This window comes from Solenopsis invicta, chromosome 5 (assembly GCF_016802725.1).
Source record: "Solenopsis invicta isolate M01_SB chromosome 5, UNIL_Sinv_3.0, whole genome shotgun sequence".
In the NCBI taxonomy this organism is placed as follows: domain Eukaryota; kingdom Metazoa; phylum Arthropoda; class Insecta; order Hymenoptera; family Formicidae; genus Solenopsis; species Solenopsis invicta.
Genome location: NC_052668.1, coordinates 17,861,717 through 17,889,067, shown reverse-complemented (window position 1 = coordinate 17,889,067; position 27,351 = coordinate 17,861,717). Strand labels below are relative to the sequence as shown.

The following is a 27,351-nucleotide window of genomic DNA, read 5'->3' as shown; positions in this document are numbered from 1 at the left end:
TAATTTTATATTTATTTTTCATTTCCAATAAGTAAAGTACATCCTGTAATCATATTTTATTTTAATAATATCTAAAGATTAATTCGTCTAGAACGTTTTTTACGTTAATCCAGATAACATTTTCGAATTACAAATAATTAAAATCATTGGCTGTAATGATCACTAATAAAGTGCGCGTATTCGGATAAATAATTGCGACTCATTTTTGCGTTTCAAAAAATATTAATTTTTACTTCTAGAGTCGATTTGCACTAAAAAAAGGTTGTAACATCTTTAATAAAAATTTAGTTAAAGTATTTTTTACCAAATAAAAAATACTAATATTTTGATTCTGAATTTGTAAAACATTAAAATATAATAAAGAAAATTGATTTACGACTCACCGACCCGATGCGCAACGAGCGGAGTTATTCAGCTACGAAGCTACGGTGATTACTGTAACAAATAAACATAAAATTAAAAAATTAAAATTACGCTCAAAATAATCAATATTTCAAAAGTTAATTCTTATACACCCAGAAAAAGGTTTTTTTGAGTAAAAAAATACTTGTTTGACTTAAAGAAATGCGTTCACTGCTATACGGTTAAAGAAAAGTTTCTTTGACTCGAACAAATTTTTTATTGTTCCTTTTATTAATTAAAGAAACAGTCTGGTTGTGCAACACAAATTTTTTTTCAATGAAAAAAATATATTTTTAAAATCAGAACAACAAATTATTTTTTATATTTCTGTCAATACTTTCTTTGAATTAAATAATTTATTTAAATTAAATAAACAATTTGAACAAATAATTTATGTACTTTTAAAAAAGCTAATAACGTCATTTCTTAAAAGCAAATAAATTTTTGTTTCCCTCAAATGTATTTTCACTTTAACTTAAAAAAATTAAATTAAAGAAACCATTTCATCAATTTAAACGTAACTTTTCTCTGGGTGTGTATAAAATTTTATATGAATTTTCTTTCTTTAAGTAGCTTTTTTTAAATTTATTGCAATCGAATAAATGGAAGAAAGATTATTAAATCTATATAAATAAAAAATTTACCCCAAGGTTGCTCCGCTGGGGCCCGATGCCTCTCCCAGGCCTCCTCCTCCTCCTCTCAGTGTCCTTAAGGTTGTCCTCTTCTTCTCATTGCACGCGCGAAACACTCGCGAATAATATACTAAATTTGCGCGCGTGGACTAATTATTTATAAAGTTTTTCGCGCGATACTGCGGCATTTCGGGTTTATAAGACCCATGACATGAGTTCCCATTCAGAGGGATTCCCGTGGATTCAACACCCCGAGTCGACGAGTAGAACGCACGCGTACCCGCCTCCGAACAAGGGTAAGCCCCATGCGGAAGAAAACGAAATCAATGATATTGAATTCCTACGTCTCTTGTCTCACAAAAGTCACGTCTAAAATTGACTCGTTCATACGCCCAGCCAACGGATCATCGAGATCAGTCCCACTGGATCTTATATCCAAGCGGCGTCGACAAGACACTCCGGCAGGACGAGAGAAGAAGGTACTCATTGCCGACGTCTAGCATTTTAGACGAATCAGGAAATGAGAGCCAGCCTCTCGTCACAAGCTTAACCTACAAGGCCAAGTTCTGACCAAGTCAGATTAAACGTGATTCACTGGCTCGAACCCCAGATCCAAAGAATCCAAAAAGGGTATCAAGGGTCTAAGAAAGCCTTAGGTGGACGAGAGCAAGAGAAACGTGCGAATCCAAGACAACCGATCCGAACTCTTACCGCTTAGGACCGAACCGATTGCCAGAGACAGAGCGTGTAACCTCACACAACCAGACAGCCGCGCAACATGCATACGGACGAAACATGTCGTACATGCGGCCCGGCATTACCTCGTGCACGGGCACTCGGCATGAAACGTCGCGGTGCGGCGCGCACGCCCACCATACGCAACGCCCCAGTAAGAATATTCACTGCCAAGCAGCAGAGGTGCGATTCCCGGCCCTCGAACTAGGAGTCTATCAAATGGGAATTAAGAAAAAAGTTTATATAATGTAGTCCAGTATTTATACGGCACTCCCGAAACTAACGCGCGACGCGACAAACCGGCTGCGGTTCGTTTATTTTAAGTCTAAGTCGCCGACGATGGGTGGTGTTCTCTTCTCGTCGTTTTTCACCTCGAAGAATATCTGTAGCATACAATATCCATTGGTTAGATGGATCAAAGAAATGCGTTCACCGCTACGGTTAAAAAAAAGTTTCTCTGATTCAAAGAAATTTTTTGATTTTATTCCTTTTATTAGAATTAAAAAAACAGTTTGGTTGTGCAACACACATTTTTTTCAATAAAAGAAATATATTTTTAAAACAATAATAAATTATTTTGTACATTTCTGTCAATACTTTCTTTGAATTAAATAATTATTTGTTTAAATTAAACAAATAATTTATTTATTTTTAAAAAGGATAATAACGTCATTTTTTTAAATAAAATAAATTTTTGTTTTCCTCAAATGTATTTGCACTTCAACTTAAAAAAAAATAAAGTTAAAGAAACGATTTCATCAACTTACGTGCAGTTATTATGCACTGTAACAACCAAAAATAATTAAAATTTATTATAACAATTAACTTGTCGAAAACTGATTGCTATAGTATTAAAAGAATTAAATAATTTAAAGGGAAAAATTGTACCAATTAATTTATATAATATTAAGGTCTTTCATATGCTATTAAAGTATTATACAATTGTGCAATATTAAATTGACATAATATTTATTCAATACTAATTTTTTTAATGCTATGGAAATATACAATTGCTCAACGTTCTGTGCATTATATAATTTGTATTTTACTGTATTTTTTTTTACAGATGCAAATAGATAAATGTATAAAATCGGAAATAAATTAATAATATAAAATTAAAATTTATTTAAATGTCTTTTTCAAATTAATTTTAATGTAACATTGATAATTAAATGCAGTAAAAATAAATCGATAGTTAAATGCAGTAAAACTATAATAATTGTTAATAATGGGTCAGTGATTTCATAAGCCATTTGCGCTGCAATATATGGTAACATCAAGTTTTCGTAATCATTAACCATCAATTTCAAATCATTAGGTTAGTAATTTTAGGGAGAATTATGCGAAGAAGAAACGTGTTAAATCTTGCCGTCTTTGCCAAGCTTCCAAGTGGCACCTCGAACAATTCTCCAATAACGGTAACTACGTGTGTTACTTCGAAATTCAGCAAGACGATTACGGTTCACGGACCGCAACCCTTCTCGAGGAATTGTTTCGAACGACGCGGATACTTGATTTAGAGAGACTTCCGAAACACGATCCCACTCGATTCATCCTGCCCGGGAAAGGCTAGGCGGATGGCTACCGACAAAGCCAAATCCGATATCTGGCAACAACATCGATATCGTCGGCCGTACGTTCGAATGAGACAGTATCGGAGCCGTAGTAAACTACAAAGCAAGAAAATCGCGTCTCGTGAGAGAGAGAGAGAGAGAGAGAGAGAGAGAGAGAGAGAGAGAAAGAGTATCGCGCAGAAAAGAAACCCGTCGCTTCTTATCTCCTTATTCTCTCTCGGCTTGGTAATCGTTTGCGCCTTCCTTTCTCTCATTCACGCGCGATAAGAGCAAAGTAAGATGGGAAAACGCGACGCTCTAGAAAACACAAGTTTATCGCCTCATCTTTTAATTCTGCTGTTCCCAAATTATTTCTAAACACCGAAGAAATACACGAATGTCTTGCTGTCCATGCCCTACTTTTACTCACAATGCTGCTGTTGTACGTATTCCGGAGCGAGAGGTAAATTTCGTCGATCAAACAGCGCCATTTATTCGCGTCTTATCCAAAGGGATTGAGTCGCCGCAAGATTTAAATCGATCGTTCGACTTTGACGTAGCCCAACAAGACCGTTCGCAATTAGTTCCCCCGTATTGCCTAACCCCGCTCGGGTGGAAAATTATACGAGTTTCCGAGTGCCGCGCGATTTAACGACTTGACTAATTCGGATCGTTTGCGGTGCTCCGCGAGCTTAGAATAAGAGCACGGTGCACGTTCGCACTGTGGGGTAAGCAAGCAAGATGTGTCCATGTGGGACTATGCGGGATACCATACACACCCCGTAACGTCGCGAGTCCTCCCTTTCTCATCGCGAATTCGAGAGAAACTTCCGGGCGCGCGAGTGCGGCATCGATTATCGTCGACCGTTACTGCTCGACGGGGAAATCGCGAGACACGGAACGGGCAGTTTGACAAACGGAAGTCAACCGCGGGACACCAACGGGATAAATCTTCATTCCTGTTTGCGAGCGACGCCACGCAAAACCAAGGCATACGACAAAACATCCCGGACGGTAAAGAGAGCATGGACACGAGCAGAGATGTTTCACCGGGGGATAGTCGGAGGAAAAAAGCGGAAAGAGGGCGGGCGAGGGAAAACTAGATCGATAAATAGATAGCTGACTGGAATTACTTGTTTCGTCTTGGGATCAAGAGACCAGCTAGGGTATATAAGCTCATGTTCTTCTTCTCCGATCGTAAATACGCTCCACTTTGATCTGTCGGATCTAGGCCGAGAATATTTGGAGTTTCAACGAAAAGGAGCGTCGCTTTCTTTTCAACTATTTAGAAGACTTAGCCCCTAAATTCAAATCTTATTAAATCTAAAGCCGAATTTTTATATAATATTGTAATTTATAATACATTATAAACAATTCATAAACATATTAATTTTTAATTTTTTTACTATCTTTCTAAATATTATGTATGACTGTTCATTTTTTTTCTAATAAAAATCAAAAAGTAAAACTGCACGTTGAAATCATTACTTTCTGACTACGAAAAATTATGACGCCGTTTGTCAAACTACTACAGTGCCAAAGAATTAATATAGTGAGAAGAGTAAAAATTTTCATGCAATTATTTTAAGAAACGCAAGAAATAAAATATCTGTATCTATTCAGAAATCGAAAGACGTACAAAGTGGATAATTTTGACGAAAGTTCAGACTTGCGTCGTTCTTCATCATAGTACTTTTTTACGATGTTCTCAGACGGACGAAAAATGAGACAATGGAAAGAGGACACACACATACACGAACTCACGTACACAGAGACACAGAGTCGAGAAACGCTATTTCTTTTACGAGCGCAGTAAGATGTCGCGCGAGCGGAAACTCTAGCGGGGTAGAACTCTCACAGAAGTCAGCGACTAATTTAAAAGCTATAACGAGCTTTCTTCGTGATATACGTCACATTCGCTCCGTATCACTCAATCCACAATCGCCGCAATATAAAACCTCGTATACTTACATACCGCATCGCGAATGCATGCTCATTTCCGATATACAGCGATCCTTTTAACTTTGACCTTCTTTCCTTTTTATCTATACTACTTCACCTTCCATCCCATGTACTTTTTTTTTGTAAAACTAAAGAAAATTAGAAAATGCTAGCACGTAAGTTGCTGAAATTCACCGATTAATCCGTGAATTTTTCAATAAATCTCTCTTAGTTTTTTCCTAGAATTACCAACTTTGCAAGGAAATGCAATCTTGCAGTTTTATCCAACAAAATTGAGGAGCTTTATACGCATTTGATACCTTCAGGAGACGACGGTTATCAGGAATTATGTAACGTGTGCGATATCTAGCGGCTCTCTCAGCACAATTTCTTAAAAAATATCCAACATACCCACATGATTATGTAAATTGTAAATGAAATAAATACAACTCTGCAAAAATAAATCACTTGTTGGCTGTTAATCAATAATTTGATGATGCGATTTAATTCGAGCGAAATCAATTCGAGCGGGGAAAAACGACGCCGTATTTCCTTCTCTCGAGACAGAAAGTAGTTCGATGCGGTGCCATGATTCTCCTTGATAGCTCGGAGATCCGGAACCAAAGCGAGACAATCCGATTTGACGATGAGTCAAAGCGAATGTTTTCTACCGAGAGGCAAAATGGTCGATGATTAATGGCACTGCGAAAATATCTTTTGCGAAATCAGCCAATGAAATTTCGATTCTCTTCGTGCCCGCAAACTAGCCGTAATTCTTTCCAATTTATAAAACTTCGAGAATTTTACCTAAGTTACAGGCCTTATTCCCTTTAGCTCTTTTCGCTAGCTAAGCCGTGTCGTAGCGATTTATCGTGTCGTAGCGAATCCTCAAAGCGCTTTTGATCTTATGATCCATCTTATAGCGAATATAAAAAAACGAACAGGATTGAAAATGAAACTTGCTGGTGGAAAGAAAGGAAGAGCATAAATTTATATATACCTTCCAAAAGATTAATCAGTGTAATATAAAGAATCAAATAATATCCGGTGGCCTTACAATTCCGGAAGTTTTAGAGTCAATTTTCGGGTCAAATAGTAGTAATTCTACAGTAAACGTGAAAGCAGTGTTTTATTTTCCGACGAGTATCGAACTTTAATCGCTGTTTACCCAGGAATACGCCTATTTCTCGCACGAAGAAAAGCAAACGCAAGAAGCGTCCGGACCGATAACGACAAAGTAGCGAACCGACCGGCGAATAACGGATAAAAAAAGTCAACAGATTGTGGGTGGCTGATAGAGACCGTCGGAGAAACCGGTCGCGAGCTTTATTGAAAAGTTGCCTAAGAGAGACTCCAAACTTCTTATCTCCTCGTCTTATCATCCGATATAGACTTTACCTACGAGTTTATCGCTTTCCTCTCCGAGAGAATAGAACTAATTGACGATATTAATAAATCTTGATCTCTTCTCTCGTACTTTTTCTTCATAACAAGTATTTGTAATCTCAAACTTATACTGGGGTAAAGTGTAACGCGCTCGCACGATCGCGAGTACTATGGAAACGAAGTAAAAACAAACACTCCCAGCGTTGTCGCAGATATAATTATCGTTGCCGACTCACGTTCCCATCTACTCTCAATCTACCTTGTCGGCTCCTATCGTCTTCTAGTCTAGTCCCTCTTTAGGGATTTCTTCAATTGAGTCGAGCATCTGCCAGCGGCAGACTCGAGAGAGTTAAATTAGAAGAAACAAGGAAAAAAAAAAAAGAGTGACGAGAGCAGGGACGACGACGTGATTTCGTAGTTCCAAGCGCGACTTCGTTGAGAACCGACAAATCGCTTCTTGGATTTCCTCTCTTTATTTTCGATTCTCGTTCCACGCCGCGTTTCCGCATTTACCCCGTCGATTCCTGAGTCGCGGAAGCTTTCAATAGGTCGCGATTTTTCGCGGGTGTTACCGCGAACGCAATTGACTTCCACGGCACGAAATCCGCGAGAAACCGCAAGAGAATCGCGCGGTTCATCGACCGCGCTGTCAGATATTACCGAGTTGGGTTTTCGTTTGTTCCCGATCTCGCTCGCGACGGGAGAGTTTGGCGCACTCGACAAAGAACAAACATACGGCCTAGGGCGTGCGATCCCCGGGCGAATGTTGACCCGGAGAGAGCGAGAGAGAGAGAGAGAGAGAGAGAGAGACGTGGAAGGGAGAAGAAGGGAGACAGAGAGCAAAAGAGACTTACTCGAGTTCGTCGCAACCCCGTTTCGTTTCGGCCTCCGGCCCTTCCGCAACCCCCGCACATCCGGTCCTATTCGCGAGAGCGACGCCGACTAAGCGAGACATCCAGTGATTCGGAAACTGTAATCCCTTTTGTATTCCCGACGACACGACGACGAGACGAAACAGCGCGCATATCCGGGACACCGCCGCGTCGCGTCGCGTTGCGTCGCGCCGCGCAGCGACGGTCTCTTCTCTCTTCTCCTTTGTTCCTGCGTCCTAGGGTGGCCCTCTCGACTGACGACGCAACGCGACAAGGAGGGTGGTCTTACGCGCGCGGAGCAATGTCTCGCGGGGGTCCTTCCCCGCTAGGAAGAAGGCTCGGACTCTCGCTCATAAAAACAGTGTAAAAACCTGACTGCGGACGCGACCGTCGTAAAGTCGAGTGACGGCAGATCGTTCACTCGTAAGTGCAGTCCCGCGCATCCCGATGACAGCCTTTCTTTTCGCCTCACTGAGAAGCGTCAAAAACCATGACGACGAGATTAAGTCGCAAAATGCCGCGCTCGCTTAACGTCACGTTTTCCGAACGATGCGACGTATTTTCACTCGAGAGATTCACGTTGCCATTTATATACGCTCGAATCAAATTCAGCCAGTCAATATTTGCATCCTAATCGCGAGATATAGACATTGTAGTATCTAAAGTCGCAAAAGTATTCCGCAAAACAATAGATTCCAGACAAAATGCGAAAGCAATGATTCGTATGATTTACATGTAACAAGATTAATCTATTGTCAAATAGATACAATACCCTGTTTCGTGCGTGACAATTGAGAAGCATCTCGATGCTATTGCGTATTATGCGTATATTAATTATACATTGCATTTATATTAAGCTTTGAGTGGTCACGTTCACATACATCACACATCGATGTTAGCTTCCATTTTACGGTAGCGGCGTCACTAATTAATCGAAAATCACAACGGTGATTACGTATGACGACAAGTGAAACGAGGTTTTGCTATTAAATTGATGCTTTATTGAAATTCGCGAATTATGCGACCTATGTAAATTCATATTGTGTTGTATTAAATCGCTACTGCTTGTGAGTTAATATGTAAATTTCGCAGAATTACATGTTTTTAGCTTATTTTGTTTTATTTATATGCAAGAATCGTAACCCACTTTCGAAACGGATTAACTGCCATCTCTTCAGTATATCGGTACCGTAGTAATTAAAATAACCGATATTTTTTGAAGGTAATAATCTGCAATTAATATAGACTGAATATCGAGTGTGTATAAACAACTTTCCTCTCGTCTACATATATTAATTAACGTGATGTTATTGATTGCACTCTATTACGTTATCTAAAATGTATTCTATAGGAATTGTAATAACAGTTTCTTACTCTGGAGAAAGAAATATCTGCTCGATATAAAATATTTTCAGAAATCGGAAACTCGTGAAATATGCGAAATATGCGAAAATCTATGTAAATTAAGATAGCAGAGGAAACACAGTGCAACTAATATCGCTGAAAGTAACGATCGACTGCAATGGAATCAAACCAAACTATTGTACGTATAATACGGAACGGAATTCGGAAGTTGCAACAGTTCGCAGTTGTTTCTCTAATCGTATCGTACGAAATTATCGTGGTTCTGTTTTCGCTTGAAAGTTAATATGAATCGTTATTGTTGCCACAGCTGTCAATCGTCATATTAATAACAATGCAACGATTTTCATCTCGCAATAATCATTTTTTTTCACTTTTGTTTTTCATCGTGACTCGTCTTTCCATTTCCACCCATCTCACCCTTCTTGCATCACGCGTGAATATACACGTGCTGAGTACTCTCGCTGGGGCATCTCTTAACCGCTGATAAATAGAGCAAGTTTCGTGCAACGTGTTGCTTCGCCTTCCTCGTCTCGTTACTCCCAGCTCGCCTAAGTGCGCAAACTTTGGCCTGGATGTGCCGCCACGGGAATGCGGATAGGCAATGGCGCGCAACCAAGGTGTTCTGGGAACAACTTAAGGGGAGAGCTGGTGCATTCGCCGACGTGGGAGGACGGCGAGTGCGGGTGGAGAAGGAAGTGCGTATGCGCCGGCGATGCTAACGAGGGCAATCGACGGTACAAGGCGGCGAGGTTAAACTCTACCTCGCGAGGGTCGATGAAGCGGGGAAGAAGGACGGAAATTGAACGCCCTTTTGATGAAACTTGTTCTAACCCTTTAACCCTAGCACCTTGACATTTTATCCGTAACTAGACTTTCGAGTTTCTTTTCCCTTCTACCTTTTAGATATTAAAATCATTTCTTTTCTAACATATTATCGAGAATAATATAGAGAATTCGTGTAGATTTGATCTTCAATAAGGACAGTTTCATTATCCACGACTTTACGAGTAACACTATTAAAGTCTCAAAGTTTCCGTTTGATAGAATGGACTTCAAATAGCTGAAGAGTTAACGAAGGATTCTGGAATTGTCCCGGGACATTTCGGTACGATCGCCAAGAGTTGTGGACTTCCATATGGTGTTCGGTCAGCGTGCCATCAGCGTAACGAACAACTATTTGGACTGTTATTTGCGATAAGTTTTTCCCGGCGCCGGGTGCACGTGTCGCCTCTCCGTTCCATCTGCTCGTTACTAAATCAAAAAAGCGTGTTCGAAACTTTACGCTTCCGCGGACACACTGCAGCGGGTGCGTTATTCATGACGAAAACCTCTACGGATCGTCTTCCTCTGGTTCTCAGCCACGGGCTACAATTTCTTGTATACACGACGTAACGACTATCCGGCCCCTTTATCCCTCACCGTGTCCCTTTCCCAACTAGCTCCGATATACCCCGGAGGTAATTACACTCGCTTATACTACGACGATCGCAAAATACGATTTTAATAGGCGGTTGATTTGGTGATAATGCAATGTAATGGATCTATTTTCATCGACAAGTGATTGTTTATTACTCTATTTTGAAATATCTATTAAAATATACTTTTAAAATTAATTATTTATGATTTTATATTGAAATAATTATTATCTTCTAAAGTGCGAGTCAGCGTGCGCTATTCTGTCATCGAAATATTAAAAGAGAAATAGAAAACAAATAATAGAGGTATTATTGAAAATTTTTCTGTCGGCATTTGCCAAAATTTGCCTTAATCCCCGCCAGGCAAAGGAATATTTATGCACACTCTCGTGCCATAGTTTAGAGCCCGAGGGACTCTATCTCGGAACACGTAGACAGTATCCATCTTACTATACGTTTATCTATCCTCCGGACTAAGCCACGTTCGCGGACCACGCTTAAGGCTACCGTTACATTTGCCGGCCAACGTTTCGCAACCAGCCAGCCAGCCAGCCAGCCAGCCAGCCCGATACCGACCTCTCTGTGCACGTACGTAGAAGCGTTAGGCACGGAAAAAGATGTACGGCGAGTAGATGGAGAAGGAACATGTATACGGAGAGAGAAAGAAAGAGAGAGAGAAAGAGAGAGTTACACCAGAGTACTTAGATGCAACGCGCGAGTCCGTTGAACTCCGGTCGAGACCGCGCGACCCTTTCTCAAACGTGTTGTCCTCTTCTTCATCCTGCGTCAGCTCGTGCAGTATTGCTCGTCGTGTCTTCTCTCGTTTTCTTTCTCCGCCCGTCCGCCTATTTACTCCCGTTTCTTCGTGGTTTTTGCCTACGGTGGAAGGGTAATCATGGTGCTTTACGCGTTACTGGACCCGCCGTCTTCTTTTCTTCCCGCGAAGACCAACCTCCACCTCCATCACCCCGATTGTCCTTCTCTCGTTTCATTCTCCCTTTTCTTTTTTTCTTCGTGCCAAGCGCAGCCCTCGTCCGGCCGGAGACCCCTTCTTCTCCGACTTGTGTAATGACAAAATCGTGCACTTCTGTCAACTGCCATCCGCCATTACCGGTTTTCTCAGGATAGCCGCGAGAAGCATTGGAAGATTTTTGTTTCTATTGTCCCCGTGTGTATGCGTGTGTGTGTGGTATATTCGTATAATCTTTTAATCTATTTGTACAGAATGAGTGAGTGCGTATGTGAAAAAATATATTGTGGATGCTATTGGCTCACAAAATATTCACGCTGCGTCACGTTCCGTTGGTGTCATACCAAAATAATAACAGAGGTTTCAGAAGTTGAAGAATTGCCTAGTAAAAACGATGCCATAGACGCATTACTACGTGACCGTCCATTTTCACGTATGAAAAATACAGAATGGATTTCCGATTCCTCTTTTTAGAACATATGTGATTATAGATTACCTGGTTACAGATTCTTTTATACTTAGATTTACAATTTCGTTATGTTTTTCTACTTTTTTAGATGTACTTTTAGATATCCTTCTTCAGCACTATGTCGGGATTATTGTTACATAATTAATTACATGTACGTATATACAGTAGACATTAATTAATGGTCCATTGTCATTCAGTGAATAATACACCGATTCAGATTTGCAGAGTACAGTGCACGAAGCACGGATGAATAGCAAGGGGTCGAAAGAACTGTAACTATGAGTACAAATATGAGCTCTTGTTGTGCGTCGCATAGACGAATAAACTCTCCATATCATCTCCTCCCTTTTGGCCGACATTCTCATACGGTTAAAGAGAATCAGGTACCGCGAGTCAAAACAGCATTTCATTAGTTTGGACGGCCTCGAAAGATTCCTCGTTTGCGTAATAACGCGGAGGCGGTTGCTGAATGTGGGGGAAGTGAAAAGTGTACTCTTGCTCTTGGTTTACGAGGGTAGTAAAGAGAGAAGCAGGGTCGGAGCGGCGCGGCGGCGAGGCAAACGGCGAAATAAACAAATTAAATCGCTCTGCTTCCGCTTTTCCTTCGGCCCTCTCTCTCAGCGCCGAGCACAAGAGGAATGCGGGCGGGCGTTTCATGCGTGTAACACTGGCAACGCGCCGCAACTAAGAATTTTACCGGACCATGCGTCGTGTACGTGCTGCGCGAGGAATTTTTATCCGCTGTTTAGTTTTAATCAAAACCCCGAGCTGGGGGACTCTCGTCGCGCTGTATAGTCCAGTTGCTCCGGTGTTCTCCGTCTACCTCAATGACGATCTTTTTTTCATCCGCCAGCATGGGCAGGACGAGACTCAAACAGCGTGGACGAAATGAGAACGAGGATACCGGACACAGAGGCCACCATCCCTGTCGAGAAATAATTGAAAAAAACATGAAGTGGATCAAAATTCGGTGCACCGAAAGAGCAGCGAAACCCAAGTGCTACGGGCTCTCGAAAAAAAATTGATAGCCCTCCGGGTTTTCGCATCGGGCACGGACTGGAGAGGAACAATGTCGCACGGTAAAAGCAACGTAAAATTGTTTTCGAAAGTAACTACCGGGAATTATAAGAGGATTACTTCCCCCGTAAACGGCAGACTAAAAAGTAATAAGCACTTTCATTTAAATCGTCCCGGCGCGCATACGGATAAATATTAAGACTCCACCTTGGACGGTAATAACGAAGGAACAACGCTGTACTCGACGATTCGTTGTTTTTTCTGCTATTCGTTTGTAGGTCGAGTTACACACATGGCTGCGACATTCCACAGCGCGTCGCGTCGTGATATTCGCGAAGCGGTAAAAAAAAAGCTTTTCAGTATTGCCGTATATTTAATCCCCTCGATTAGGCAAACTGTAGAAAGTAAAGTAAAATCGTTATACGCGCGCGCACTGCAATAATTGCTACCGAAGTAAATATTCCGCTAATTTCGTTAGACATCTGCGCTGCTGTATCCTTAATCCCCCTTACTCTTTTCTGATCCGCAGCAGCTTTACCGTGCGTTACGAATAAATACCTATTTCACGATTCGCTTATTTGTGAATAAAAAAAAAAAAAAAACACGGAGGTCGAAACCAATGAATTCTCGGTTAGTCGTGCTTGCACACAATGGAATATCGAAATCGCAGGACGTTAATCGCCTCGATGACGCGCAGAACGGAACGCGTTCGCTTTTTGCTCGCTCGCCCGACTCACGTCGCATCAATAATTCCGCTCGCCTGTAAATCTTCGCGAATTGATATCGGCAGAAGAAACGCACGAGATTCAACCATATCGTCGATCGTAGGTCACATTGTCCAATTTAACGTTCGTTACACTCGCTTCACTACGCGTCGCTTACGAACTATAAAAAAAAGGGGGAAAAAAAAGGAAAAACAGATTCTCCATCGGGGTATACCATCTGATAGCGGTTCGCGAACTCCTCTGTGCCAGCGGATACCCGGCCGGAGCCGCACAGGCAGGGCGGTGCGCTGCTAAAAAGTTATACCTCGTCATAGGTTGCACTAAAATTCCCGACGAGTTCAACCTTGCGCAGAGGAACGATTTACCTCACCGAGCCGGTAAAACCTTCTGAAAATCCGACGCGCGCGAGTTTACGCTTTTCGCGTATCAACTCGCGGGATACTTTTATTACGCTTCACGGCACGTAGCGCGCAGTTTTAAAACGATTAATTCCCTCAGAGCGATAACGAAAGCTTTCCCAGCAATCCCTTAAATCGGGGTCTTCCGAATCTTATCGTGTTGAGATCCATTGCGGAATGATGGCGAATTACGTGGGAAATTTGTATTGCAGTCAACTGGAATATAATCGAATCGCATCAGAGAATTTTTCCATAAATAATAATCGCATCGTGAAGTCGTTAAAATAATAATTATTTAGAATTGCAACCAATTGCGCTTTTTGGAAATGTTGCGATGCCGCAAGTAACTCGATTAAAATTAACATTTTACGGAAGGATACGATAATATGATGTGATGCTGCAAAATATGCATAACGGAATTTCTACTTTACTCTGCACATAAATGTGACCGTACTTTACGAGCAATATTATAACGTAATTGATAATTATCAACATTATGTGCAACTTTTGAAATAAAATAAAATAAAAACTGCATCAAAGGATTAAGCGGAACATTTAGCTGTGTGTCATAACGTGGAGTTATCGTTGAGATTCGCGATGGAAAAGTGCCGTTCGTGTGGATTATACGCGCTCGTTGATTATCGCGAGACGTGCATCGTTGCGGACGCTGTTACGAAGCTACGAAAAGCCAGCTAGTCACTGTACGGGAGACCTTTGTGGCGTTTTTCCTTCTCTTATTTGACTTTTTCCCTTTTACCCGACTTTGCCGCGGTGTACTTCCCCCAACAGATTCATCCGACCAGTTATGTGTGCGGGTATGTCTACTGACCTGGCCAGATGCCAGGAGCAAAAATCCTTCTGCACGTATTTACCTGATATCGCTGTTATACACGGAGACAGGATCACCGAATCGACTGAGCGTACTCGGTGACTGCGGATACACAAGCCCCTCCTCCCCCACCCCCAATCAAATTAGATTTGTTCAGTGGATAATTCAGTACGCGAGGAAACGTCAGAGACAGATTATTCCAACTTTCCCGTGCTAACTCCTATTATATTTCTCCAATTACCCGTGTAATAGATTGCCGATATCTATTATTTCTATATAAACTTGCTATTAATCCTAGACTGATTTAGGGGAAAATTGCTGAATGCGTAAAGCCAATCACCTAAAGCGTATCTCCGTAATATTTTATATTTTTATTTTATACAAGCAACATTTAATGATAAAAATAAAAAGTAAATAAAAAATAAGTAATATAAAAAAATTCAACAAATTTAATTTTGTTTTGTGCATAAGCATTTTTAGAAAATCAGATTTGATGTTTTTTTATCAATTTAAAGCTGATAACAACGTGATTGATTTTGAATTGTACAATTGATTTGTTTTCAGAAAGTTTGTTGTAGAATATTTTACATTGTATACGTATTTACAATGTTTGTAAAAATTAAATCAATAATTTTATAAACTCAATCAAGTTAACTCGTACCGCCACAAATTTTACTACAATACAAATAAAACTAACGTAAAATTGATAGTAATAAAACTAATATTTGCTATAAATAAAAATGTTACAAAAAGTTAATTCAAGCCAGTTTTATTTCGATGTTTTTACCTTTTCATTATTGTTATTTAATATTGAACATTGAATCGCTTTTTTTAATAAATTTATTAATAAAATAAATATAATTAATAATTTCTTATACTTTTAATTACTTTAGCTTATAAATTCGATATTTTCGAAAGGAATACGATTTAGGAAATTACAGATACGCTTTACGCGACTAATTTTTTAAATCATAAATTAATTTGTAATAAATTAATTTATTATTAAGGTTTAAAATGTAATAATAAATGCCTGAAATATCAAGCTATAATTTCGAATTTGATTTGTAACCAAAACAGCATAAAATAATTTAAGTAATACACATATTTAATAACTCTCCCCTATGTAAATTATATATAAACTTGGATTATATTTTCTTCGATATTCCGCGTGGATATAAATATTTTTTAGTTAGAAATTTCTGAAGAAAATTGTACGGAAAATTATCATTAATATTAAAAATTTGCACGCCGTCAAATCATATCCTTTAAGACAAAAAGTACATTATTTCATATAGAAACTAGAAAGATTGCATTCTGCACTTATTCTTCATGTCCAAACGGTTCAAACGCGGACGGAGACGCGCCACTGGACCATGGCTACTGTAAAAATCGTGGAAGAAGAAGTCGAACGAACGAAGAAGCGAGAAGAGGAGAAGAAATAAATTCGCACACGCACGAAGGGGCGGAAATTGGTCCGCAATCTTTGCACGGCTTACGGACAATTGCCGTCGGAATTGCTTCCCTCTGTGCTTTGTTCCTTCCTTCTGTTCCTCTTTTCTGTACTTTCTCCGACTCGTTTCTTCGTTCTTCCTCTTCTTTATTTTTTCTCCCTTTGCTCTCTCTCTCTCTCTCTCTCTCTCTCTCTCACTATCTCGTCAGATCCATCTGCTTCGCGACGTTTCCATAGTTACAGTCTTTGTTGCATTTTCGCATCAGTGACTTCTTCCGTATGTAATATTAACAAGAATGAATGTCGAATAAATAACGATGAATATCAAGCTGGTGACGATGGTACGACGTACTTCGAAGATGTGCAAAATGGTTTTAAAATCTGATGTTAATTAAGATGAATAACTTTTACATATCTTCACGTACATATATATATTTAAATAGAAATGTTAAAATAAACAATATCTATTTTTCATGCGATGTTTTTTCAATCAACAATTTATTTTAATCGCATTAATATTTTAATGCTTTTTCCATTTCTGATGTTTAATAATTTTTTATACATCCTTTCATTTAATTTTATAATATACAATATCATATAAATATAACGTATAAAAATATTTCTACTATTTTGTTACATTTATTAAAAATATTTTTTAAAATAATCTCCTATATTTGCACGAGTATATATTTTTACATTTCTAATTATTTGATTTTAACTTATAATTCTAAAATTACTTAAAATTACGCCAACTTTGTCGCCAACTAATTGTCATAGATATTACTATTAACATTCGCAATTAATAATTTATATATTGTATCTAATAAATATATGTATATATATATATATATATACAAATTAAATATATTAAACATAAAGAAATTATTAATCACAATTATTAATTTGTGACGCGAATAAATGCGACGTGATTTTGACATTATGAATTAAAATTAGACTAATTAGAAATAAAAATTCATGAGCTTTTTAATATATATGTATATACATTATAAAAACTTCTGTGTATATTATGTATACACAGGATTGCCAGATCTCCTTGAGTAATAGTTACATACGCAATGCCGTAGAATTACCGAGCTCGAAACAACATTTTCTCGTCTACAATCACGCGTGGCATCGCAGGTGCTGTTGATAACTGCGCACGTACGAATAATTGCGTTTTTCGCCGTGTATTTCGGCGAGGCAATTGAGAGAGGCAGCAAGGGAGCGAGAAACAGTCCCGCACTCGAATATGCGTGCGTTCAAATTGCATCGACTACAGGATAGCGTTCCACGCTTTAAACTTGTTCCGCGTACATTTTTCATCGCTTTTTTTTCAATCGCGCCGCGTCTATCGCGGAAAATAGTGTTAGGATCGCGAACAATAAGTCTCGACGTTATTGCGAGGCATCGACAGCGATATTACTCCAGCGTAATCCCGTTACACAAATATGGGAATAGGAATATCGTGTATGTTTTGAATTCGCAGATTGAAACGCTGTTATAATTCTGCCAGAAGTAATTTTAGTATTATCGATATTACGGATAAATGTATCTTACAGCGTTTACAACGAGAGAGCACCGATATCGTAATATTTCCAATTCCTGGTTTGGTAAAAGTATCGCGATAGAAATGAACTCTCCGTTTTACTGTGAGCGTATAATCTCAAATTACGTTTATTGAATTTAACAAATTGTCATCTGAACCGGCATTAATTCTTAACCGAAAATATTTATCTGCATTGAGTCTGGAAAATTCTGTTTGGAAATTTCGAAAAAAATCATCTGTCCATTTTATTTCGTTGCATTTTATTGTATTCCCTTTATTTATTCCTCCGTAACGAAATATCGTCTTGTAACTGATATTATCACTTCTCCAAACTGTGTAAAACCCACCGTTATGTTTTATGTGAAGAGGCGCATCAAAAAAGTATTATTTCAGTTACGGATTAATCGCTTTGCACACGAACGACGCGTTACGTTTATTTATGGCCGCCGTGTTCTTTCAACTATTGTTTGCGCGTTGGCGTTTAAATCCGCATGTCACGAATGCGAATCGCGGCACGACCTAAAAATGCAAAACTGAAGCTGGCGATCTGTATCCTCCGGCGCTGACGCGTTTGCGTTTTGCATTAAGCGTTAATCTGCATCTTTGACGGCCGTGCGCGCGAATCGAAAATACAACATGGTGACCGGCAGCTGCCGGCTGAAACGCGGCCCCACGGAATAGAAGTTCGCTTTTTAATCGGACTCGCGTGTGTTACATCGTTGCTACTAAGTGAAGGTAGTTAAACGGTCGCCGGACTTCCACTTCGCACATTGTGAGCACGACTAACGCGCGGACCCAACCGCTGATTCATTAACGTGGTACGCCCCGAGTTTTCGAAATTGCGTTGAGCGTGACGCATAATTGCACGCGGTTTCTTGCCCGTCCACGATATTTAATCATCGTTTCTCAACGTCGTTGAAAAGAAAGGAACAAAATTTAAGTCAAATAAAGTCCATAATTACGATAAAGAATATAAAATTACGTAGATTCGAAAAGAATTTGACAATAGGCTTAGGAAATGAATAATGTCTCGTTTTTTTAATTGCTCATGAAAAATGTATAGCACGCGTATTCTAATTTTCACTTTCACCTTTCTTATTTTACATGGAAATTCTCTTTTCCATTCAAGAGAGAGAAAAAGAGAGAAAGAGAAAGAGAACATATCTTAAAATGTTCGATGTAATTAGATAAAAATCGACATGAGGCAATCACATGTTAAAATTCAGATAAATTATTATAATTTATCTAGAGATACATAAAGAACACGAATTAAATAAAAATAAATTCGCGAGCTTTAAATTCATTTCTATTATTTTAAATATTGATTTATCGGAGTATAAACTAGATACATTCTATACCGACCTACAATATTTACTGCGGCGCTCTAATTTCATCTTTAATCGAGTTTCCTTCTTTAATTCGCCGTTTTATTTCAGATATCAAGTATTATTCAATATCACAGTGATTTGCTTATTATTAAACTTTACTTAATTTATACTGCGATGTGATAGAAGCGACAGCGATATTTTTACAATATCGCTATGAGACTGACGTAAATTTAACGATGAGAAGGAATGGAGGTGCATCAATGCACCGTAAATATAACATCGAAAGCGATATCGCTTTCGCGCTGCAGTGACACTTTCTGGATTGCAAATTCCATCTCCAGAGATACGTCCAAGGCGAGTCGTCTGCCTACATCTCCCATACTTCCGTACGTTCACCTTTACTCTTTCACCTCCTACTTTATAGTTGCAATTTTCGTCATTCTTTTTACGTCGGTGTCTTTGTCATGTACATTATTACGATCGCACATCCGCTTTCGCACCCCCTCTTCTCTCTCTCCTCCACTTTCTTTCTCTCTTTTTAACATACACTCACACACGTACGCGTCTAAACGCGTGTACGTGCATATATCAGAACGGGTGACGGGTTACCCGGTGCTTGCCTGTAATACGTATGAATCACAGGGTTGCCGAGAAAGTGCTCGGAGGTCTGGGATTACGCATCTCTGCGTACTCTCCGCGTTCCTTACGCCGCGCGCCGTCCCAAGAGTGTCGGTGCTGTATAATACACGAGCGTGCTGTGCGCAAGCTAATAGGCGCGCATACTCCTCGCGTGAGAACGCACGAAGGTTATTTCGCCACCGTTCCCCCGTAGTCGTTGGCTCCTCGTCGCGGATGGGAATTATAGCAGCGCGACATCCCGGAAAATTCAAGGACATGACTATCTCGTTTCTCGAATAGCTACGTATGACGCGTAACTTCACGATTCACGACCGATCTCAAATCAAGACGATCGTGACAAGCGCTATCGTATCTAATCGTATAGCTACTATAGCCATAAGTAAACTTGCGCCTTTTTATTTCATCTTAGATTTTCAAAAATTTTATTAAAAAATTATTAATATTTTATACAATGTAATCTTCTTACTTTAATTATTTTTAACTTTTTCCATGTAAAAAAAAATAAGAGAAAAAACAAAATAGAGTCGTAGACGTGTTACAAAAAAATTAATAACGATTTACGCTTACCATAATTGTGTATTGGAGAACAAATGAAGACTATTTATCACTTGACTAAGACAATATTCTTTTGACCTGGATTAAATATCGCTTTACGTCATTTCAATCATGCGTTCTAATTTCAACTATTATTTTATTTTGAATTTTAGTTTATATGGATTTTTGATTAGCTGAAACGGTTGCCAGTGTGAAATCGATAGTGATAACAATCTACAGTTTGCAGCGCGAACGTATCAGACGTATAATTTTTTTTACGTATAGATTCACACAGATTATAATCGGTTTAACTGCTTCGCTGTGCAAAAAATATGTACACACATACGTGAATTTGAACATGAGTATTCAATGGGCTTTCTGAATTTTTTAAAAAATTTTGAACACTCTTCAAGACTTAATCTGATTTTTAATATATAAATCTCTAAATATAAATCTTTAAATCTGATTTTCTTATTATACTTATACTTTCCCTAATTTAAAATAAAAACAAATAAATGAATTTTACACACAAAACAATGGTTTACAGTTCAAAAATATCCATTCTCTGGGCGAACGGATGAAAATAATTCTCTTCGATAATAATCCGGTTACTCGCGCTACGAAAAACAGTATTTCATCGAGGACATTCGCTTCGTCGATATTGCGAATATACATACGAAAAGATATACATAGAGAAATATTAACGCATTTATTGGCAATTGTATTCTTAGTTTTTTTTCATAAAAATGTGAAAAATTGAAAAGAGAACGCACGTAGGATGTTTACGAGGTGAAACGTCACGTCTGCACAGCTCGATGCACTTCGCAGATGTGATTTCATGATGCCCCGGCGCGAAAATATCTCTAAACGTTCGAGGATTGCACTTGCAATTGACCGCAAAAGCTATTCGATAAAAACATTTCACTGTTCGTAACAGCATAACACGACAATAGAGACAATCGTATGCATATCTGCATTTCGACTGTGAAACCTAATATTGCGTGTCCAATTTAATATAATTAAAACACGAATTTTTTTTAAATGACACTTTCTTTTTTTAAACGACTTTAGAATATAAAGCAAAAGAAAAACACGTTTATTAGTTTTCTTTAATGTCATATATAATACAATCTGATAAATCTATGTTTAGTAAAAGATATTTAAAAAATATATCATTTACTATTTTTCTTCAGTGTCCGTTTATTAAACTGCTCAGAAAAATTATCTAAAAATTCTTGTCTCTTTATTTTTGACTGTATGATATAATTATACATAAATAGCGCAATTAGCAACATTGTTAGCGACATTTACCGCAGAGTATTAAAACTTTATTTTAACACTTTCTTTTTTTAAACGACTTTAGAATATGAAGCGAAAGAAAAACACGTTTAAGTATTAAGTTTATATGATACAATCTGATAAATCTATGTTTAGTAAAAGAAATTAAAAAAATATGTCACGTGCTATTTCTTTAACGTCCGTTTATTAAACTTCTTAGAAAAATCATTAAAACATTTTTGTTTCTTTATTTCTGAATGTCTGATATAATTATAAATAGCAGTTAACAGCATTGCGACATCTACCGTGGAGTATTAAAATTTTATTGCATGAATATTAAGTACGTGAAATATTAAGTACGTTATCTCGAGCGCATTTCTAAAAATCTCTACATAATTTAAAAGAATAAAACTGAAGTTCTTTTCTTACCAGCTCAATTCTCTTCTCCCTCTCCCTGCCCCCTTTCTCTGTGACATATATCCGTTAATTAATTCGGTAATGGGGAAGCTAATGAAAATATTATCCGTAGCCGTATTTAAGCAATCCCCCATAGTGCTCGCGGACATTATTGGCAGGGATGTACTCCGTCGATGCGTAGTAATTATGGCCCCGGGCTTCGCGCGCGCTATCATGCCACCGGTAATTATTAAATGGGAATTATCGTTCGTACGGACATTAATGTGGTGGCGAGTATTATCGCGTGGCAGCCGTATAATGCTTAAAGTGTTATTCCGAGTCTCTCATTGCGAAGAGCGTATATTATATGCATCTATTTCGGGACTAACAACAAAACGCGGAGCGTTAGTATGCACGCGAGAGCACCCTCATCCCGCGAGTCACATCGCAGCCGATTTCCGCGTTATTCGTTCGGAAGCGGCTTATCGCGCGCCAGGTGAAATTAATTAGCGATAAGATTAATTAACTTGACCCATCGCGTGTATCCGGTGGTCAGTTCCGATCGCATTCCTCGTCACCCGATCAACTCCCACCCCTTTCCTCTCGGTGTATCGGCCTATTTATCTTTCCCTTTCCCCATCTGTTCGTATTTAGCCAAATGACAGCGCTTCGATGGGCAATTATGTCGAGCAGTCTATCGTAATCGAATAGCGATCGAAAGATCGTTGTGCCGTTTCCTCTCCGCCCGATTAGTTTCCATTTTGACATGCTCTCGCATATTCGCTCCTTTTCAATAAAAATTACAAGTGGAAGTAGTAAATATTCAAGTCGATGCTATAATAATCCAATGAGTCGACAAATTCGATTCACAATATTCAGAATATTCTATCGACTGTTTCTATAAACGAACATCGTTTCTATAAATAAAATTTAAATAATGAATGGGCATCGCGAAAAATCGTTCATCATGAAACGTTAAACTGAGAGGATAACTATAAGTCCACGTCCGTCTTTTTCTTCTTTTCTTTTTTCTTTTTTTCCCCCACGCGTTATTCATGGAATCTTTTTTCCTCTCCATGTGCTCGCGCAGCCTTTGCACCTCTAATGGTAATTTTTAACGAGTTTTCCAATTTAACGAGCGGCAAAGCGCGCCACGCCCGAAGAGCTGCGGCAGTCTTTAACGACGACGCGACTGTCCGGCTGGTGCTCCAATTTGTCGAACGCGAGAGAGGCGCGGCAAGCTTTTAGGACATTTTCGAACAAAGTGTTTAGAGCTTATGACAGCGACGCAGAAGCTGGCGCTGCCGTGCTGGATCGCGCGCCTCTTGTCTTCCATGTCCCAAGCGTTTCGCGATTAATCGCATTGTCTCTTGCTGCACAACCATTAGACAGTAATTACAAGCAACGTAGTTAACTCGCGTAAATTTGGCTGAAACGCAGTTTTATGTTTATCGCTTTTCGCGATGACAATATATATGTACAATACGTAACGATCGAAGCGTCACAACTGAGTTAAATTTTCGAAGAAATTCTATGAAAGTTTTACACGAAAACACAAGAAGCTTCTTCGCTCGATCGATTCTACTTGTATTTTTAAAACATTAATATTCATTACGTGTATAGAAGCTTTTTTATTTAAAAAAATTAATCATTAAAGTTTGAAGCAAATAACGTAAGATAAAAATCTTTAATGAAAGTAAGGCAAATATATCTTAATAAGAAGAAGGACAGAAGTAACGTCAAATTGTTTAGATATAATTCCGATAATAATGCATAATAATATTTCGATATTATCGATTATTTAAAATTAAGATGTTTTTAGATAAAATTAAATTAAAATAAATTTTCAAGTAGTAATGAAGCGTGAAAAAATGTTAAAGGAAAGAATAGAGTTATTATCAGAGAAAATAAAAAGAAATATTAACTTATTTTACGTTTCGACCGAGGTGCTCCTGGTCTTCTTCCAAGATGTATCGACGACGTCGTTTCAAATAATATATAATGAATCATCTAACGACCATTTAATTCTACTCTTCTTGCTTAACGAGCAGGTGAAAAGTACTCGACCGAGGAGAAAACAGTCAATGGCAATGCACAGTAGACATTTCCATGAAGAACAAGTTGCTTGCTGTATGAAAATAAAAATATTAACGTAATCTGACAGCATTTTGTAACTTATTATTATTCTCGATAATTAATAGGCTTATTAATGACAAATTGGCCGAATATATTTAATTTAATGACCAATTATTAAAAGAGAATAATAGCTTTGTTCGGATTTATCAGAAATGCATTCAATTTACAAATCGAAAATACTGTAATGTATACAATTTATATGGATGAAAAACTGATTTACAAGTAATAGTTAATTTGCAAAAATATGGTATTTTATATTGTTACGAAAATACTTTGACAGTTATTAAAACGGAAATGTAAGCTGATCAAAATATAAATTTTCATTCATGTGCTTTCTCCATTCAATTTATTGAAATCTTATTTAATTATAGGAAATCGATAGATAGCCACGGAAATTTGTAAATTTTAGTTAACACGTGGGGTTGAGGATGAAAAAAAGCACTACGCATTACTTCTACGTTGCGCATCACGTCTCTAATACCTTGTTCCTAACATTCCCAAAAACACAACAAGTATTACCAAACGTACCACCGCAATGGCAAGAGAGAGCGGCGAACAATTTGCTTGACGTTTTAACGACCTTCCGTCGTTCCCAGCCCTTGTAAACGTAAACCGGACTCGATGGGAAACCGATCGTTGCTACAGTGCAACGGAAGTCCTTCCTCAACAACGTTTCCCGTTACATAGAACTCAAACACTTCGAATTACGATAACGTACATTTGATCTGAAAACGTTTGTTTTTGCTTGAATTTTTACGATAAAAAAAGGGAATGCAAAAAATTACGAATATACTATTACAATCGAATCTATTTCTCTTATCTATCACGTATCAAAATATTTTACTTCAAGATAAAAAGTAATTTTGTAAATTTTGTATTTCATATTCAAAAGATACTAATTTAAATAATAATTGCTGTCAAAATTGCTTATATTGGGAAGCTAAAAAAGACAACTATATTTTTTATCACTTCTTATCTTTTCGTAATACATAAAAAAAAACAATTTTTCAATGTAAGAAAGATTTTATTAGTACAAATCCTTGTAATTCGACGTATAGTTGACATGATTTGACACCTTAAATATCTGACATAGTATAACTGAAATAACTGTACATTCTGTACAGCTACGCAAAAAAAAACAGGACATTGATTAATAAGAACTTGTATGTGGCTTTAAAATGTCAATCAAATATATGCCTATTTATACCATGTGTAATAATTTTTGAATAACGCTCATTTTCTGAATTCTCATTTTTGCGCATTTCGTGACAAGAATGACACGGATATATATTCGTATCGATTCATGTGAACTTATCTTGAGTGGAGGTTCAGTTTCGAAATCCGATTCGCTGATGAATTTCAATGAAACACTCAATGAATATCAACTAGTGCACTGGATTGATTTTAGCAAAATTTTCGTAACTGAGCTTACATCACCTTTCAAACAAATGATTCACACAAGATAGTAGATAAATGATTGATCAGTATAACAATAGAATGCATTCATGCTACAATATATCAGAATCGACATATCGATGATTACAATCGTTTCCAAAACAGATCTCGAGTGTTTCCCAATAATCAGTATCTGACTATCTAATAATATTTAAATTACTCGTTCTTAATAAATAACAGACGCAAAATGATATTAAAATATTTTTTTATTTTTAGTTTCTCTAAATAAATTTTCAAGATTTTTTATTACCCCAAAAAAATCGAATATACACGAAGCATCTCTATTATATGTATATAAAAGCATCACATTGCAATTTTGTCAATATCTATAGTTTTAGGAACATAAAAGATTCTCTTTTTAAGATCTACTCGTATTTTTCTTATGATATTATTTTAAAACCTGCGATCAAATTTTACTCTTCTAGATAATATTTTCTTAAAGAATCTTCAAAGATTGTTTTCCAACAGTACTCGGGAATTGTCTAAGTCATTTCTTCGTCATTTAAATTTTTATAAAATTTATTAAGAAGTGTGGCGTCATGAAAGGGTAAAAACTCATTTTATCAAATCGTTGCCTTTCACCGTTGCACTCTGAAACATACGATTCGCGTAAAGATTTTCTCTAGAGCTCTTATGGCATTGCTTTCGCATTATCGATCTCTGATCCAGAGTAGGCGTAGCCAATAGAAAAGTTACGCGTCACGGAAGCAGTCTCTGGAAAGTCTTTTCTCAACCGCAACCGTCGGAATGAACAGTCGGTGCTCTTAAAGAACCACCCCCAGAGATTGCTTCTAAAATTTCCAGTGGTCATCCACAAAGGCGTGATTTTCGAACATATGTCTCCCGCGGGATGTATCCTTATCGCTGTGACTGTTTCTGCGAAATTCACGGGGGTGCACTTGCATATATGCTACACGGTCTCTCCTGGTTAAGGAGAAACTACACACTGCGCTCGTGTTTGATACTTCCACACGTTCGTCGCTACAGAAGCAGAGGCTCCCGCGTTAACGTTAATTTAAAGTCCCTAGGAATGACATGCTGACACTAAAATTGCTTCCACTCGGGATCTATCACGCAGAGATCATCATCGAGAGTGAACTATGTAAATTTCATTTCAGAAAGCCCCCCCCCTGCCCCCTCCTTCTCTCTCGCCTTCCTTCGCTGTTTGTCTCCTATTTTCCCCGTTCTCTCTCTCGCTCTCTCTTTAAACAACCGTCCACTCGACGACTTCGTCGCTCCACAAATTGCCAACATTGTGCGAACTTCCGCTAATCCTAATCAACGTCGTCGGAGTCGACGTTGTAGCATCAACGTGGCCTCTCGAGTTTCTCCGAGTTTATCGATGCACCTGAGCAAGACTATGGCTTGTCCACACTACTCTGGCCTCGAGAGAGCTCTCCTTTTACACAGTTCATTTCGTTTCACTAGGAATTGCTAAATTCGACCCGTGGCGGTCGTGGTTCAGATTATAGGCGGTTAGTGAATATGCATAATGCGAATAAGCTCGAGGCAATAATTACAATGTATCGCGTTGTAATAATGCAAAATTGTAGATGAATCGCGTTAATTTAGACCGCTTCTAGAATGTCGTCAAAATTTGAAGTAAAAAAAGCACGCGCTGTTTCAAACCGACCAAAACTATACCTGTTTGGTGTGAATTTATTGTACCATTTGGGTCACGCTATTTGAATCATACCATTTGAATCAATATGATAAAAAAGCTCAAAAAAATAAAAAAATAGAAAACTTTTACAAAAAAAAAAAAAAAAAGATTTTGCATTAATAAAGTTATAACAAATGCTAGAGAAAAAAGCTTTTATATAAAAAAAATACATTTTAGATTTAGATCAAAGAGATTTGATAAAATAGCAGAGTTAAAG

The 27,351-nt window shown here is 38.1% G+C and overlaps 1 long non-coding RNA gene across 1 annotated transcript in view; it reads right to left on the bottom strand.

Annotated features, from left to right (window-relative positions):
* Window positions 1–383: 383 nt before the first annotated feature.
* The window catches only part of LOC120357812, a 64,772-nt gene continuing 37,804 nt past the window's right edge, over window positions 384–27,351 (bottom strand). Inside the window, exons 3-4 of the long non-coding RNA XR_005574812.1 lie at window positions 1,047–2,152; window positions 384–435 (exon numbers count right to left, since the gene is read on the bottom strand). This is a non-coding gene — a long non-coding RNA (uncharacterized LOC120357812). The remainder of the gene's footprint in view (window positions 436–1,046; window positions 2,153–27,351) is intronic.